The sequence below is a fragment of the Mobula birostris genome, chromosome 12 (genome assembly GCF_030028105.1).
Source record: "Mobula birostris isolate sMobBir1 chromosome 12, sMobBir1.hap1, whole genome shotgun sequence".
Taxonomy (NCBI): domain Eukaryota; kingdom Metazoa; phylum Chordata; class Chondrichthyes; order Myliobatiformes; family Myliobatidae; genus Mobula; species Mobula birostris.
In genome coordinates, this window is record NC_092381.1 from 56,504,240 (window position 1) to 56,523,915 (window position 19,676).

The following is a 19,676-nucleotide window of genomic DNA, read 5'->3' on the forward strand; positions in this document are numbered from 1 at the left end:
ATTAACAGAATCAAGACAGATAGATTTGGCTATAAAAATGTTAGTGCTTGGAATGGTAGTACTTTCATCAGCACCATGTATCAGAGTCAGAGTCCAGTTTTGAGCCACAGCCACTGAGTACTCTCAGAATTGCAGCATCTGCAAATTTCTTTTTCTTTCCTTCTCTGTATACTCATTTTCTGTGGGTCTGGATCCTTCAGATATAATTTATACATAGACATTTAATGGCCTTTGGTAAATGTTTGCTTTCGGCTGCATGTTTTAAAATGCACTATAAAAGCAAATGCACAATTTGCATTTGAAACTTGTTTCTATTGATTACAATCACTCTGAATTTTGAAAGCAGTGAGCAGCACAAGCTGCTACCGTATAATGCAGTTAGCATGTGACCAAGGTGGAATCTGTCTTTCAGAAAAGACATGTAGGAGGGGTGGGAGTCATCCAAAGCATGTACTCCCCTTTCCATCCCCAATAGCTCTCCCTCCAATAAATATTAAGCACATTACATTCATTTACAAGTGTGTACATGTTCAATATGCAAATTTTAAACACATTACATTCATTTACAAGTGTGTACATGTACAATATGCAAATTTTAAACTTATTTGAATACATATGCATGTATATTTTTTACAACATTATCCCTTTTATTCTCGGTGTAGTTCACAGTAGCACCACACATCCATTTTTTATATGAAGTCATAGTCACTTCATTTTTGCACAATTGATTTAAGAGATCTTTAGCAAAACCATTTGAGTCTTCAATCAAACTCTTAAAAATTATTAAAATGCTCCAGAAAAAATCCTTGAATTTGCAATGTAGGTAGCTATAAATTTCAAAGGTGGAAGTATGCTATTAAAAGTAAATATCATTAGGGAAATTGAAAATACCTTTGTTGTGCTTACATTACTGGAAAATCCACTGAAATTCACATTAGTGCTAAGTAAGAAAATGCTAATATCATGAAAACAACTAGCAAGCAAATGATAAATATTACAACTCTAAATATTACTAATCCTTTTCAAGGTTAGTAAATCATTAAATCTTCTAGGGAAGATTTCCCATTGAATAAACCTGTGTTTGGTTACAAGATGTGTTCACTGAAACAAGTGTAATGTTGATCTTCATTGGAACAATGGAGCAATCCACAGATAGTGTAGTTAGGGTGGGTGTGGCCTTGAGGAACATTACAGCATTTCAGACTCATTAGTGAATGCAACAATTTCAGATCATTGACTTTTTTTTAGTTTTTTTTTAAATCTCATTTTTCCAGCATTCAGTTTATTTTCCACTTTGTCCTTTTCTGATTTAAATTTCATTCAGCTCTTCCTATTTTTCATAACTTGTGCAGATTATTATCCAAGAATACTGAGGGAACGGTATTATGAAGTTAATTACAAAACAGGACATCATAGAATGTAATATTGGCCCGAAGATGGTGAAAAAAAACTTACTTTTTTAAATACTTCACAATATATATGAGAATACCGATAAAAACCCATAAATGAAACATATTTTCATATAGATGAGTTTCCTGGCTTCATGCAATTAAAATTCAATGTCATTGGCATTTTGTTTTTGATATGCACAAAGTGAACAGTTGCCTGTTTTACTTCCCTGTTCGTAGGGATAGAAAGCCTAATCAGTTTTCATAGTAGATTTACATTGGTCAGTTGCTCCAATTTCCCTATTTATGGATAATTTGTCAATTCGGAAGTTTAGTAAACTATGCAGCACTTGAATGTAGCTTGCCGTCGTAAAGGGAAAAATAGTCTTCCCAGGGAGCCTGATCCTACAGAAACTGGTGATACTGAAGTGTCAAATAACATGAATATCTTACTTGGGCAGATATTATTTATTGGATGCTGGAAACATGTTGACATAGTCTGTTATTGTTGCTGGTCATTTATTCAGGTGATACCATCTTCAATGAGATGCTGTGGAACAGCTCCAGCTCAGGCAGTTGCTGGACCCATTCCTTTTAAAGCTCATAAACTGACTGTCATTAATGACCTGAAAATTCTAACAGAGGCTCTGGGCGAAGTGTGGATCTGGATTTTGGGAAATTCAGACATTAGGTATTGAATCCAGAGAAGAACCAGTTGAAAATGAATATAGCAGCAGTTTATTAAATGATGGAAGTTGTGGAGTCGTGTAGAAGATGGAAGGATATTATAGCTGAAAATCCCAGCACTTGGTGAAATCCCTGCAATTAGAAAAACATCTAGAGCCTTTTCCTGCTCTTTTCCAAATGTTTCTGGACAAAATGCTGACATGTTTAAGCATAGCAAAAAAAAAACGCTTCAATTATTTATTTAAGGTAAGCAGGATCAGAGAATGACAGATGGTTTAGGCTCCCCGGGTATTCAGGTGGAAACAAATAAGTGATATTGACCTCTGTCCAAAAGTTACAACAAACATACTATGCTAGTTGTGGCACTGCTACAATGGTCTAGTTGCAGGAAGTGTCAAGGAATCACAAGAGATATTTTCACAACTCTTCAGATGGGTGGTGCATGACATTTGACCTACACTTTGTTCGGAAAATAAAGACAGGAATCATTTGACCTTTCTGCAGTTGTTCACTCCTTCTTTTGCAAGTTCTGCTCTACCCAACGTGGAACTGAGAGAAAGTTATTCAAATAAAAGAAAATTCTTATGTTTGGAATCAAAGTTCCTAACTTAAAAATACTTGAAATGACCTAAATGTTTATCTGATTTTTCCAGGACTTTAGCTGCGGTTAGGTGAATTCTTCTTTAAATAATTTTCTTCCTTGGTAGATGCCTGAGACTTATGTCCTGGTTTTGTGTTCTTAAGTGCTAATAAGGCTGCTTTGAGAACTGCAGGCCCAGCTACAGATGGGGCAATATGTGGCTAACAAGTTAGATGGGCAGGTGTTTAAGAGGGCATGCTCCTTTTGCTCATTACACAAGGTTTCTGTGGGCTCTCACTACATGGCTTTGGAGTTCTTAATGCCATTCCACTCTAAGTGGGTTTGGTTCAGACCTTCAAGAGTCAGTAGAGATGTTCCATTATATCAAAGAATTTTGAACTCATCCTTGAATATTTTGCTTTGGTAAACACTTCCCGTGACAGAGCTCAGAATGAAGTGTTTTTTGGGGAATTTATTATTGAGCACACAGAAGATATGTCCTGTTCAATATAGCTGTCTGAATGAATTGCAGGTTCTCAGTTCTCTCTGGCCTGGGAGAGGATAACAATATTGATTTGCTTATTCTTCCAACAAATTTGGGACAGCATTAATGATATTTCTCCAGTGCTTTGAAGCGCCTGTTGAAAAGAGCTGGGTATTTGAACAGTACGGGGGGTAGGGATTACTTTGCCTGTGGATCATGAATTTTGTTCTAGTCATAGGCCTTGTTTTTTAAATATCTCTTTGTCAAATGAAATGCGGACTGGTGTAGTGATGATAATCTTCATCACCACTTTCGATGTCTACTTTCTCCAAGAGATAGCTTCTGAGATGTGGGAAGTAGTCTGTATTTTCCAGGATTACAGTTTGTGTGGCTTCAGAGCTGTGTGTCTGACATGGCTATAAGCAGTACTGAGACCCCAAAGGGGACTTTATTGGCTCCCTTCCTGATTATCCTATATAGCTTGGACTTTAGATACAACATAGAATCATGACATCTGCAGGAACTCTCTGATGACTCAGCAATAGTGGGTGTAATAAAGGGATGATAGGAGGATGAATACAGGGCCCTGGTGGAGGACCAATACAGACAGTGTACAAGAAGGGCCAGAGTTGCCTCTACTTCCTGAGGAGACTGAGGCCCTTTGGGGTAGGTAGGTCTCTCCTTCACATTTTTTACCAGTCTGTTGTCGCCACTACAATCCTCTATGTGGAGGTGTGCTGCGGCAATGGTATCAACACAGGTGATACCAAAAGGCCCAATATGTTGATTGGAAAGGCTGGCTCTGTTATAGGAGTCAAACTGGACACACTGGAGGCTGTGGTAGAACAAAGGACCCTACAGAAAATCCTGACAATTCTGGACAATGTTTCTCATCCTCTGCATGCCACCTTGGCTGGACAGAGAAGCACTTTTAGAAACAGACTAAGACAACTGCACTGCTCCAAAGAGCGATAATTGAAGTCATTCCTAACTTTGGCCATTAGGCTCTATAATGAGTCAACTATAGATGGGGAAGTAATTACCCCTCTTGTTAGACTGTTTGAGGTAACTTAATTTTTATTCTTTCTACTCTTCCAATAATTGTATATTTGTAAATCCTGTAATGCTACTGTGACACTGTAATTTCCTTTGGGATCAGTAAAATATCTATCTATCCATCTCACCCTGAATCTCTGTTTGTCAGAGCGTGGTGTGTTACAAGACAGGACACATAATATTGTCTTGATCAATACTAATAGTTGGTCAGCATATTGAGGGAATTAAGGTAGAAATGATGATAGAGGACAAATAGCAGAGATCTAACAACACATGGCCTTTAAATGGATTCCATGTCTGTATAAATCAAAATCAACTTTTGTTCTATTATCAAATCTGTTTTTAATCTAAAAATGGAATGGCAATGAAATACATAAAAACAGCAGCATTGTCCATTCCAGAATTTCTTCACCAGTAGAAAGAATAAAAAGCAGGTCCATACCAAGTGGTTAATTAACTGGGAGCATCTCTGAACTCCGACAAAGCGCTGGGACAAACACTTCGACAAGCTTTTAGTAATCAAAACGTAGAAATACATCATAAGATATACATTGCCTATAAAAAAGTATTCACCCCCTTTGGAAGTTTTCATGTTTTTTTTGTTTAACAACATTGAAAAATAACAGATTTAATTTGGATTTTTTGACACTGATCAACAGAAAAGTCTCTTTCGTGTCAAAGTGAAAAGAAATTTCTACAAATTGGTCTAAATTTATTACAATAATTAAACACAAAATAATTGGTTGCATAATTACTCACCCCCATGGTCAGTATTTAGTAGATGCACCTTTGGTAGCAATTACAGCCTAGAGTCTGTGTGGATAGGTCACTATCAACTTTGCATATCTGGACATTATAATTTTCCCCATTTTTCTTATCCAACTGCTCAAGCTCTATCAAATTGCATGGGAATTATGAGTAAACCAGCTTTTTCAAGTCCAGCCACAACTTCTCAATTGGACTCTATCTTGGCCACTCCAGGACATCAACTCTGTTGTTTTTAAGCCATTCCTATATAGCTTTGCCTTTATGCTTGGGGTCATTGTCTTGGTGGAAAACAAATCTTCTCCCAAGTTTGGATTCCCATTCCGATATGTCTATTCACGGCCTCCTCTACTGTAAAGATGAAGCCACACTCAGGTTGGAGGAACAACACCTTATATTCCGTCTGAGTAGCCTCCAACCTGATGGCATGATCATTGACTTCTCGAACTTCCGCTAATGCCCCACCTCCACCTCGTACCCCATCCGTTATTTATTTATATACACACATTCTTTTTCTCCCTCTATCCCTCTCACTATACCCTTTGCCCATCCTCTGGGCTTCCCCCCCCCCTTTTCCTTCTCCCTGGGCCTCCTGTCCCATGATCCTCTCATACCCCTTTTGCCAATCAACTGTCCAGCTCTTGGCTCCATCCTTCCCTCTCCTGTCTTCTCCTATCATTTTGGATCTCCCCCTCCCCCTCCCCCTCCCCTCCCACTTTCAAATCTGTTACTAGCTCTTCTTTCAGTTAGTTTTGACGAAGGGTCTTGGCCCGAAACGTCGACTGTACCTCTTCCTAGAGATGCTGCCTGGCCTGCTGCGTTCATCAGCAACTTTTATGTGTGTTGCCTGCATCAGTGATATGTAATATTAAAGGTGGGGGGGGTGAATACTAACTTTGTGTTTTATATTTGTAATTAATTTAGATCACTTTGTAGAGATCTGTTTTTACTTTAACACAAAAGAGTCTTTTCCGATTGACCAGTGTTAAAAAAAGCCAAGTTAAATCCATTGTGATTCAGTGTTATAAAAGAATAAAACATGAAAACTTCCAAGGGGAGAGGGGGTTGGTGAATACTTTTTATAGGCACTGTTTTTGCAAATATAAGTTTCTGGAACTGAATAAATGTATACATGCATGTGTATATTTGGCTCTTTATATTCATTTTATTATTGTTTGGATTGATTCAGGGTTTTTATTCATCTCCCTGGAAAGAACTCTTGGCATATTTCCATTTCTCAAATATTTTTACTTTCTTTCAATTTACAGATTGCAGATTTCACTTCAAAAATGTCACTGCCTCCCAAAGTGGCTACTTCAGCTTTTACTTGTTTGTTCAACAGAAAGCATGTGGGTTGATTCTTAGTTACCAGATCAAATTTAATAACTTCAAAATACCACGGAATAATTGAGACCCTACAAATCTTACTCCCACTATAATTGCAAGCGTATAAGCATTTCTTTTACAATTAAGAGCAGCTTCATTTTTCACTCCGACAATGTGGACTAACTCCAACAAAAATATTTTCATTTGACATTTCTATAGCGGTAAGATTCATTATGTAAAGAAAGCCATGATGTTTTATTCATCTGTGATTCTTTCAGCTCTTAATCCTATGTTTTGGTTTCATTTTGGCTTATTTAATTTCCCTATTCTGCATTGGATACTAAAAACTAACCTGGCATTTGGTTAAAAATCTTATAACTTACATACCATTCCTGTCCTCAGTTGCTGCCATCTTTGTCATGTTCTTGAACTTGTAGTAAGTGTAAATAGTATCAATAATGGGACAACAAGTCATGTTTATATGGTGCCGTTATTATGGCAAGTTCTCCCAAAGCACAGCATAGGAGTATCTACAGCATAGATTTGACATCCTGCCACAAGGAAATGGAGCAGGTGACTTGTGTTTATGAAAAGATTAGTGTTTCTACAAAACCATTCACATCCCTTCCAGAATACCCTAAAGCATTAAACAGGCAATGAAATTTCTTTGAAGTGTAGTCACTGTTGTAGAACAGAAATGGAGTGGCCAAATTTTGTGTAGCAAGTTCCTGCAACAAAATTATATAGGATTGCGGATTGAGGAATTTTGCCAATTCTTGGGTAGGAAGGTGAGTCTCATATGTGAACTATTGCTGAGCATAGTTTGTTAGTCGATCAATAAAATAAAAGATATTTTAGATGAAACTAACCTTTTACTTTTAAATCAATAAGGCACATTATTAGTAGAGACACCATAATTTTAAAGAGAGGGAGAAGGTGAAAGTGTGTTGAATCTTGCTGTTTCCTCAGTTTTATGCTGTATTGTTCAATCCAAATCATTCAGAAACAAATTCAGGCAAATTTGGCCGCAAGATGTACCATATATGCACTTTCCTTTACTTATCTTATTGCCTTGCTGTTTAAGTTGATTACAAATTTTACAGATTACAACCCAGCCCTTGCATTGTTGCTAGTATCCTCATGCCACAGGTGGACAAAAAGAGAAAAGCAAAGTGAACAGTAAGTCTAGACCAAACTGTTTAGCGTTACTTCTGATCATTACTATTTTCCCCATCTGAATTGCAATATCCCACCCATCACACACTATAATACACCTGATGTACAGGTTGCTCAACTTACTTTGAACCTATGTCATTTAGAGTACCATTAGTGAGCCAGGCTGATTGGAAGAGTACTTATACTTTATACTTTATTGTCACCAAACAATTGATACTAGAACGTACAATCATCATAGTGATATCTGATTCTGCACTTCCCGCTCCCTGGATTACAAATCGATAGTAAATATTAAAAATTTAAATTATAGATCATAAATAGAAAATAGAAAAATGGAAAGTAAGGTAGTGCAAAAAAACCGAGATGCAGGTCCGGATATTTGGAGGGTATGGCCCAGATCCGGGTCAGGATCCGTTCAGCAGTTTTATCACAGGTGGAAAGAAGCTGTTCCCAAATCTGGCTGTACGAGTCTTCAAGCTCCTGAGCCTTCTCCTGGAGGGAAGAGGGACGAAAAGTGTGTTGGCTGGGTGGGTCATGTCCTTGATTATCTTGGCAGCACTGCTCTGACAGCGTGCAGTGTAAACTGAGTCCACGGACGGAAGATTAGTTTGTGTGATGTGCTGCGCCGTGTTCACAATCTTCTGCAGCTATTCCCGTCTTGGACAGGATAATTTCCATACCAGGTTGTGATGCACCCTAGAAGAATGCTTTCTACGGTGCATCTATAAAAATTAGTGAGTGTTTTAGGGGACAGGCTAAATTTCTTTAGTTTTCTCAGGAAGTAAAGGTGCTGGTGGGCCTTCTTGGCAGTGGACTCTGCTTGGTTGGACCAAGTCAGGTCATTTGTGATATTGATCCCAAGGAACTTAAAGCTTTTGACCTGTTCCACTTGCACACCACCGATGTAAATTGGGTCGTGAAGTCTGCTACTCCTTCTGAAGTCAACAACCAATTCCTTCGTCTTGCTGACGTTGAAGGATAGGTTATTGTCTTCGCACCAGACCACCAGGTTCTTAATTTCCTCTCTGTACTCTGTCATGTGTGAAGCCAAGCAGTGCTGCAGAACGGATGATGTTAATGAGAGAGATAACAAGAGACAATAGAGAGCCATTCAAAATGCTAATAGAGAGAAGAGAGAGATAATGAGAGCGAGACACATAATTCAGATGTTGGCGTTTGCCACAGACAGTTTACTTTGAACCTGAACTGTTCATTAACAATCCTGCTTACTGAGACAATAGGAAGTGTGAAGCTTGATGGACAGGTGATACCCCATCAGGGGGATAAAAATAGTGGGGTTGCTAAAGGCACAAGACACACGCCACGAGACCCTGGAAAGAGCATTGTGCCCCACAAGTTGGTGGGAGTTGGAGGACCGATTCGCAGGAATCGGCCAGAGGCTCACAGGTTGTAAAGGTACGACCGGTGGGAACCTGTTGTGTGTCCACCCTTGCCTGGGTGCCGGGTTCACCATGGAAGAATGGTCGCATCCGGAACGGAGGGGTCACAGTTGGTGACCACAGCGGGATCAGAAGGCATCGAAAAGTTTGCCTGAGACCAACTGTATCTCTTACTCTCTCTCTCTCTCTCTCTCTCTCTCTCTCCAACAGTACAACAGCGATTACTTCGAACTGCACTAAACTGAACTGAACTCTGCTTCACTTAAGACTGATCATTTTACCCCTAGACTGCGATAGAGCTTGGTTGATTCCTATTACCCTATTTCTGTGTATATGTGTATACTATGATTGCTATCCTCTTACATTCGTATCCTTGCGGTTAGTGTACTGTATTACTTATTTTTATTAATAAAACTTTATTAGTTTCTAGTAATCACAGACTCCAACGAGTGTTCTCTTTCTGCTGGTTTGACAACCCAGTCATGGGGTACGTAACAACTCAAACTCATCATTTGCTGATAGATAGTATTTTCCAAACCTTTGAAATAATTTGGAGCACCAAGGGTGAAAGGCCGAGCAGATAACTAAGTAGGTAAATGGATAACTGTCATGCCAAAGGGTCTCGGCCTGAAACGGTGACTGTACTCCTTTCCATAGATGCTGCCTGGCATGCTGAGTTCCTCCAGCATTTTGTGTGTGTTGCTTGAATTTCCAACACCTGCAGATTCTCTTTTGTTTGAGACGGTAGATAACTAACCTAGAGCTCTTTGATACAGATCATCCATGCTAACCTCAGCATAACATCTTGATTAGCTTCAAAAGATCAAGTAGGGAAGAAGCCATAGGGGAGACCACTGTTGTCCATGGACAAAGTTGAAACACTCCTCTGTCTGACTCAGCAATTCAACACATCTCCGACATGTCACAGGCCTGCTTCATATGATTTTATCTTGATTAACTGTAATTTCTTTGTAAACCAAGGTTCACTGGCTAGTTCCTTTAGGTAACCTTTGTCTTTTGGAGAAGCTTGATCATCTCCAATTGCCCAATATGAAAATTAATCATTTACTTTGTAAATTAGTGTCTATGGAATTATACGCCAACATATGTGCCTCTTCTAAACAGGGAATAATAACTGGACAGACAGTCACAGCCTACGTAAATTAAAATAGCTCAGTGGCAATGGGTGGTACAATGGCAGAGTAGGTAGAGACACACAAACATTGAAAACCTACAGCACAATACAGGCTCTTCAGCCCACAATGCTGTGTCAAACATGTACTTACTTTAGAAATTACCTAGGGTTACCCATAACCCTCTATTTTTCTAAGCTCCATGTACCTATCCAGGAGTCTCTTAAAAGACCCTATCGTATCCACCTCCATCACCGTCTCTGGCAGCCCATTCCACGCACTCACCACCCTCTGTGTAAAAAAGTTACGCCTGACATCTCCTCTAAACCTACTTCGAAGCACTTTAAAACTGTGCCCTTTGAAGGTAGAGCCTTCAAAGTTCAAAAGTTCAAATTCAAAGCAGATTTTATTATCAATGTACATATATGTCACCATATACAACTCTGAGATTCATTTTCTTGTGGGCATACTCAACAAATCTACAGAATAGTAACGATAACAGAATCAATGAGCAACCATCAAACTAGGGCCTTCAACCAGAGTGCAGAAATGAACAAACTGTGCAAATACAAGAAGAAGAAACAATAACATAAATAAATAAGCAATAAATATTGAGAACGTGGGATGAAGATTCTTTGAAATTAAGTTCTTTGGTTATAAGAATAGATTACAGAGAATAATTAATTGGGGGAATAGTATTGTTCTGGGAGCCAGCATAGATTTGATGGGACAAATAGCCTCCTTTATGCCCAAAGGAGACATGAGGAAATGAGGTCTGTGGTTAACCAAAATCAAACTTGCAAAATTAGAATATACATTCAGCGCAGACTCAACGACTCAGGAACAGCATCTTCCTCTCTGCCATCCAATTCCTAAATGGACATTGAACCCGTGAACAGTTCCTCACTTATTAAATATATATAATTTCTATTTTTGCATGATTTAAAATCTATTCAATATATGTATACTGTAATTGACTGATTTATTTATTTGTTTATTATTTGCTTCTATATTATGTATTGCATTGAACTGCTGCTGCTAAGTTAACAAATTTCAGGACACATGCTGGTGATAATAAACCTGATTCTGACTCTGATACATTGAAAATGAGCATCCAATCAGCAAGTCTATCCATTACCGTGTAATTTTAAAGTAATCAATTATTGTAGAAACATTTATTGTTTCATTTTATGCTAAAAACTTTATGAAATGCATTAAGTTTTGACATTGTCAGATACTTTCTGATCTTGAATTGAATTGACTTTATTTCTTACTTCCTTCACAAAAATGAGGAGTAAAAATCTTTATGTTATGTCTCCATCTAAATATGCAATGTGCAATCATAGTAATTTATAATAATTAATAATAATTAGAACAGTCAATGTAATATAGAGTACACTTACATCAGCGTGCGTTCATCAGTCTGATGGCCTGGAGGAAGAAGCTGTCTCGGCTTTTATGCTGTGGTACCGCTTCCCGGAGGGTAGCAGCTGGAATAGATTGTAGATGGGATGACTTGGATCCCCCATGATCCTAAGGGCCCTTTTTACACACCTGTCCTTGTAAATTTCCTGAATCATGCAAAGTTCACAACCACAGATGCACTGGGCTGTCCACATCACTTTCTGCAGAGTGCTGCGATTAAGGGTGGTACAGTTCCCATACCAGGCAGTGATGCAGCCAGTCAGGATGCTCTCAATTGTGCCCCTGTAGAAAGTTCTTAGGATTTGGAGGCCCATACCAAACTTCTTCAACTGTCTGAGGTGAAAGAGGTGCTTTTGTGCCTTTTTCACCACACAGCTGGTGTGTACAGACCACGTGAGGTCCTTGATGAAGGGGATGCCGAGGAACTTGAAGCTGTTTAACCTCTCAACCCCAGATCCATTGATGTCAATAGGGGTTAGCCCGTCTCCATTCCTCCTGTAATACACAACCAGCTCCTTTGTTTCTTGCGACATTGAGGGAGAAGTTGTTTTCTTGATACTACTGTGTCAGAGAGATGACTTCTTCCCTGTAGGCCACCTCATTATTGTTTGAGATTCAGCCAATCAAAGTAGTGTCATTAGCAAATATAATTAGCAGATCAGAACTGTGGGTAGCGATAAACTCATGGGTATACAGGGAATAAAGGAGGGGACTCAGTACGCAGCTCTGAGGAGCTCCTGTATTGAGAGTCAGAGGGTTTTTGTTTTCTATCAGTTTGAAAGTGGGATCTTCATTTCTTTAGTGAAAGCATATTTTCAGTAATAAACATACAATATTTTGCCTTTTCATTAGGTTATGTGAGGATGTTATTTGTGGACTTCAGTTCTGCATTGAACACAGTCATCCCTCATAAATTGGTCAGCAAACTGAACACTCTTGGCCTTGGTTCCTCCTTGTGCTCATGGGTCATGGACTTTCTCACAGACCGACCACAGCAAGTCAGAATTGGTAAGCACACCTCCACCACCCTCATCTTAAAAATAGGCACCCTGCAGGGCTGTTTGCTGAGCCCTATGCTCTACATACTCTTCACACATGACTGCACCCCCATCTACACCTCCAACTCCATAATTAAATTTGCAGACGAAATGACAGTGGTTGGCCTGATCTCGGACGAGGATGAAACAGCCTAGGCTTGAGGTGGATCATCTGACGGAGTGGTGTAAGGACAACAACCTGGTCCTTAACACTTCTAAAACAAAAGAGATGATCATTGACTTCAGGAGATCAAAGGACGGAGTACACAACCCCCTCCATATACATGAAGAGGTAGTGGAAAGTTTGGAAAACCTAAAGTTCCTTGGAGTTACGTTGTCAAAACAGCTGACATTGTCCACCAACACCTCGCTGCTTGTAAAGAAGGCACAACAAAGACTCTTCTTCCTCAGAAAGCTGAAACAGGCCAAACTCCCACAAAAGCTGTTGCTTAACTTCTACAGAAGCACAATTGAAACCATCCCGACCACCGTGTGGTATGCCAACTGCACAGCTACTGAGCAACAAGACCTGCATCGCGCGGTGAAGGCGGCCCAGCGAATTGTCAGGATGGAGCTCCCAGGACTGGACACTATCTATTCCTGCAGACTCAGGAGGAAAGCAATCAACATAACCAGAGACTCCACACACCCCGGCCACTCCGTTTGACCTGCTGCAGTCCAGCAAAAGGTTCAGGACACTAAAAGCCAGAACAAGTAGACTGAGGAACAGCTTCTATCCCAGAACTGTGGCCTCCATCACACCACTCCCACAGAACAACGACTGAAGCTGTGAGCACACACATGCACACACAAGCACACAAGTACTTGCACTAACGGCACTTTGTGCATTACTGTGATATTCTGGTGATGCTGCAACTTATTTTCTGCTATTTATCTATTAAATACTGTTTTTCTATTACTGTCTTGTTTTTATCTACCACTTTATTTAATTGCCTGAGAGGAAGCCAAACAGAGTTTCATTGTACCTATGTATAATGACAATTCAAAAAATCATTCAATTCAATTCAATTCAATTATTATTTAAAATTCATTGCTGGTGTTTAATTCTTTAAATTTGTTTTGCTCAAAATAGTTGTAAAAAAGTGACTTTGTTGGCAAATAAATAATTTAGTGTAAGTTTATTTAGTGGTAGGCAGGTAGGCCTCCGCGGTCATGTGTTATCTCGCTCTTCGTTGACAAAGGAAGACGTTACCATGGTTCAGCTTTATGGATTGGACAATTGCATTTATGGACTAAGGACTTCCTCTGACTTATGCTTTTTATAGTCTGTGTTTTTCACCCATTTCTTTCTGTTTTCTTGTGTGAGGTATAGTGATCTGTGGGTTGATGTTCTTATTCCATTTTGTACAGGGGAGGGGTTTTGGGGTTGATGTTCTGTTCTATTTTGTTGGGGGGGGAGAAGGAAGTTTGGGGGTTGATGATCAGGGATGCTGTTCTTTTTTGTGCGGAGGGTGAGGTTGATGTTTCCTCTGAATGACTTTCATGTCCTTTCTTTGTTTTTTGACTACCTGCAGGAGATGAATCTCAGAGTTGTATATGGATACATGCTTTGATAATAAGTGAACCTTTGACTTTGACCTTATGATATTCCACTGTACAATCATTATGAAACCAAAATAATTTATTATAACTAACGTTAAATCAGAAAATTGCCTTTCTCTTTCTGTGACATATAATGAGTGGATCTTTCACAATAATTTTCTTTGAATCTGATATGACTAAAATCTAAAGTCTAAGATGAACTGTTAACAAAGGTTGTTCTCAGGTCCGTTCCCTTTTTCCTGAAATGACTATGGCTATAAAATTGCTGACAATGCTGTAGTAACTCACTGAAACTCATGCATAAACTAAAACAAATGAGCCCTAATTATCTAAGTGACACAAAAGTGACTTTATTATGACATTCCTGATAGGGCAATAAAATGGCTCTCAAAAGAAATTCACTACTTTACTTGAATGAATCATTATTTGATAGAAATAATTTAGCCTTGATTTTAGCGGTTCATATAAACTGAGCTGGCAATGATGTTATTTCCACACAGATAGGAAATAATACAGAATTTGATAGCTTGCCCCAGCTATGAAAATGCACCTCAAATCCTAAGTGTTAGATTTTAGAAGGTCTATGCTCTTACAAGCTAAGAAAAGAGAACAGTAAAGCAGAGGAGAAGACTTTTTTTTTAAACAAAACATTTACAGAGGTGAAGAGTAAATCCTAAAGCTCAATTTAAAGTAGTTTTGTTTGTCAAATTGAACAACATTTGAAGATGACATGCTATGATTTTGATTACATATTAATATGTAAAGGTAAATTGGATTTGTTCTTTTATTAATCTTACTGTGAAATGAAGAAAGACAATAATTTATCACTGTCTTTGGATTACTCAAGTTTGATATATGGAGAGAGACTTATATTGTACATGTTCAAAGAAAGCAAAAATCTAAATCCAGTTCAGGTCACAAGGGGGTACTATTGTTACACCCAGGTCAGACTATTGTAAATTAAATAGAAGAAAATGTATGTCAACTCCCTCAAAAAATGAATTTATGCTACGTTCAGGCTGATCCTGCATTACTGCAGTATGATCTATGAAACAAATGTGCTGTTTACTTTTTCTTATGTGCAGCACTAAATGGTTGCCTGCATTACCATAAGACCATAAGACCATAAAATACAGGAGCATAATTAGGCCTCTTGGCCCATCGAGTCTGCTCCATTGTTTCATCATAGTCAATCTATTTCACTGTCAGCCCCAACCTCCTGCCCACTCCCTTTATCCCTTCATATCCTGACTAATAAAGAATCTATCAACCTCTACCTTAAATAAACCCAATGACTTGGCTTCCACAGCCACCTATGGCAATGAATTCTACAGATTCACCACTCTCTGGCTAAAGAAATTCCTCCTCATCTCTGTTCTAAATTGATGTCCCTCTATTCTGAGTTGCATCTTCTGATCTTTGACTCCCTCACCAAAGGAAACATCTTCTTGACATCCACCCTTTTGAGTCCTTTCAACATTCAATAAGATTCTCCTGAATTGCAGTGAGTAGAGGCCCAGAGCCATCAAACGCTCCTCATATTGTTAAGCCTTTCAATCCCTGAATGATTTTACTGAACCTCCTTAGAGCCTTCTCTAACATCAGCACATCCTTTCTTAGGTAAGGGGCCCAAAACTGCTAACAATACTCCAAATGAGGCCTCATCAGTGCCTTATAAAGCTTTAACATTATGTTCTTGCTTTTATATTCTAATCCTCTTGACTCCCAAGTCCCTTTGCACCTCAGATTTTTTAAATTTTCTCTCCATTTTGAAAATAGTCTGCACTTTTATTTCTTCCACAGAAGTACATGACCATACACTTCCTGACACTGTATTCCATTTGCCACATTAGGTCAAATGGCTTAATTCTTCTCCTATGTTTTATGGTCTTATGGTCTTATATTATGATCACCCACTCCTAAGGGTTCCTTTACCTTAAGCTCTCTAGTCATTCCCAGTTCATTGCATAACACTCAAACCAGACTAGCTGATTCCCTAGTGGGCTCAACCATGTGCTGCTCTAAAAAGCCTAGGCAATCTAGGAATTACCCCTCTTGGGATAAAGCATCAACCTGATTTTCCCATTTGTCCTGTGTATTGAAATAACTATTGCAACATTGTAACTTTGCCCTTTTGGCATGCATTTTCTATATCCTGTTGTAATTTGTAGACCACATCCTGGCTACTGCTTGGAGGTTGGAATATAACTCTCATCAGGGTCATTTTACCCTTGCAGTTTCTTAGTTCTACCTACAATGATTCTATACCTTCTGATCCTATGTCACTTCTTTCTAATGATTTGATTTCACTTTTTATCCACAGGGCCACACTACCCCATCTGCCTATCTGCATGTCCTTCCAATACAATGTGTATTTTTGGACGTTAAGCTCCAGCTATAATCTTCTTTCAGCCACGTTCAGTGATGCCTATAATGTCATACATGCCATTCTGTAACTGTGCTACAAGTTCACCTACTTTATTCCTAGTACTGCGTACATTCAAGTATAATACCTTCAGCCCTGTATTCATCACCCTTTTTGATTTTGTACCCTTTTTACATTGTAGCTCATCCCATTGACTGCAGTTTTGCTCTATCATCAGCCTCTCCTTGCTAGCAGTCTTATTACACATTGCCTCTGTTTGTAAATTAACTTCCCCATCCTCAGCCCCATCACTCCGGTTCCCATCCTCATGCCAAATGAGCTTAAACAATCCCAAACAACTCTAGCCAACCTGCCTGCTGGGATATTTGTCCTCCTCGGGTTCAGGAGTAATCTGTCCCTTTTTTACAGGTTGTACCTTCCCCAGAAGAGATCCCAAATGATCCATAAATCTGAGCACCTGCCCCCTGCACTGTTTCCTTAGCCACACATTCATCTGCCAAATCATCATAGTCTTATCCTCACTGGCACTCGGCACAGACAGCAATCCAGAGATTACCGTCCTGAATGTCAAACTTTTCAGCTTTTGACCTAGCTTCCTAAAATCTCTCTTCAGGACCTCCTCCCCTTTCCTACCTATGTTATTGGTACCTATATGTACCAAAACTTCTGGCAGCTCACCCTCCCTCTTTAGAATGCCATGGACGCAATCCGAGACAACCCTGACCCTGACACCTGGGAGGCAACAGATCGTCCGAATGTCTCTGTCAGGTCCACAGAATCTCATCTCTATTCCTCTAACCATGGAATCCCCTATTACTACAGCAGACCTTTCACCTCTCTTCTATTCTGAGCCACAACATTAGACTCAGTGCCAGAGACCTGGTCACTGCAACACCCCCACACACCCCCACCCTGCAATGCTTCCACTCACTGTTTGGGCACAGTCGAATTCTGAAAACTGCCAGGAAGTGCTGCCTTTTTAAATCTTCAGTCAGGTACAAGTGAAATTGTCTCTTCTTCTCGTACTCCCGCTCACGGATTGGGCACAGTCCAACTCCATTGCATTTCATCTGATATTATTCTGTCCACTTACATGGCACAGCATGCAATCAACACCTTTTGTGGTCTTCTTAGGTATCTCTTTCACTAGTATTAAAATTAATTCTTTCCTATATTTCTGCATTACCATAGTTCTCCCTTCATGAGAGATCTGCAACCCTTCCTAAAATATTGCAGGCCAAACCATCTCAGCAAACTTTTCAGAGAACAATATCAGCTTGTAGAACAGAACAAGAACTTTGTTTCCACGCTGACTCTTAACTTGAGAATCCCTTTACTTGTGTTCCCTCTGTTGCCTTTTTTCTTATTTGGATTCAGATATTTCCCTCAAGATCCATTCATTTTTGCCTCTGCCAGCTCCTGTGGTTAAAACTTGTCAAGAGCCAATATTCATATGTGTAAAAAATATCTCCTTTCCATTTTCCTTGTCCTTTTAGAAATAATAAAATTTAACATTGATTTCATATTTAAAATTAATAGTCTTTCCCTGTTCAGACTATAAAATATTCCGGCATCTTTTATCATCTTAACAACCATAATAGCATTCATTTTTAATCTTTTCTGCTCCAGCATAAATCATTATAATTCTTCTATGTTTCCTAATAATATAGTTCCTTATTCTTGTCATCATCGTGGTGCATCACCCTCAGAATGAAGCATAAATATCCATCAATGTCCTCTCTGTAGGTGTGCCAGAATCCTTTGTAAAAAAAAATTAAGCATTATTAGCTCATTCTGGTTTTGCCGAAGGAGGAAGGTTATTTTTTCAAGGCTTCATACATGAAAGAAGGGTTAATTGAAATGTGGAACTCTACAAAGGTAGTAAATTATCACAAGCTGAATGGTTGCACCTTCCTGGGAGCCGTGATATTGAGGGCAGAATCTCTCTTGTATCTAAGAGCTGGTGGTGCAGATTATTATGAAGAGCTTATGTCTGAATTTGAAAGTAGTGTTTGTGTTCTGCCAAGCTCAAACTCGAGATGTGAAAGAAGAAAATCTGCCTAGAGCTCTACCAATTACATCAACATTTGGAAAGATGGCATTCTGTCAGATGAATTCCAGGAAGTATGGCAATGCATCCTCTAAATTAAAGGTCAGGCATGTATCACATTGATCTTTATCAGAACCTAAATCAAAAATCAATTTATTATTATTCATAGCATGTACATGACCATGATCTACTAACAGTATTCTCTATGTTTGGTTAACTAATTAATAAAAGTAAAATCCTCTGATTTACTTTTAAAAGTAAAATCCTTCTAGATAGAATACCTAATAATATCAGACATATTTCAATATAAAAGTTTCAAGACAGTGCGGACTTACACTGGAGGCTACAAGATGGCTTTTGAAGAATATGATAAGATAGAGGCAGTTCTCTTTTTTTTATATATGCTGAGAAACTTAAGTAAAAGTTCACAGCTAACAAACAGATAAGATGTAGGTTCCTGGAACAAAGTCGTCCAGTCAGAAACTGACACAACCTGCCACATCATGGATAAATGCCCTAGGTGAGCAATGAAATGTCAATGTGGGCTCTTTCAAATAAATCCTCTGAACAATTCAGCTGATTCATAGTGTAAAATGGTTCAGCACAGTTCAATGAAGGAAAGGGCAACAAGAAGGAAAATGTTGAGTTATTAACAGAGAGAAGAAGTGGCAAACTGTCTTTGAATCTCCTTAAAACCGCAAATTAAAATGCCATAGAAATGTTTAAAACTAAATTCTTTGACAATCAAAAACAAGGTAGAGAAGTAGCTTTGTGAGAGACCGAGCAAACTGAAGAGAAGCTGATTGTTACTTGTAGTCATTGTATGACTAAACACTTCGGAATTATGAAAAATAAAGACAAATTCGAAGTTATAGGTCCAATGCGTAACTGTATTTATCTCTTGAATGTGTCAATGATAAAGGGCCCAACAAATCAGGCAGAGGAATGCTGGTCTGCCTCCACTCTCCTTTTAGAATAAATATATGGTTTTTACTATAACCCCTCTGCACACTAACTTACAAAGCAAGTATGTTTTACATCAGAATAAAAGATGAGCTGTGCTCTTATTTGTCATGAAGGAATTAAAACATGGTAGAAAACATCTAAAAGTCGAGTATAGCAGAAATAAACGAATGAAATGTCTTTGTTTTTGTCATGTGGTTGAGGAATGGGGGTCACCATTTTGTGAAGTTTCTCTGCAACCTCCATTTTGTAAGCTG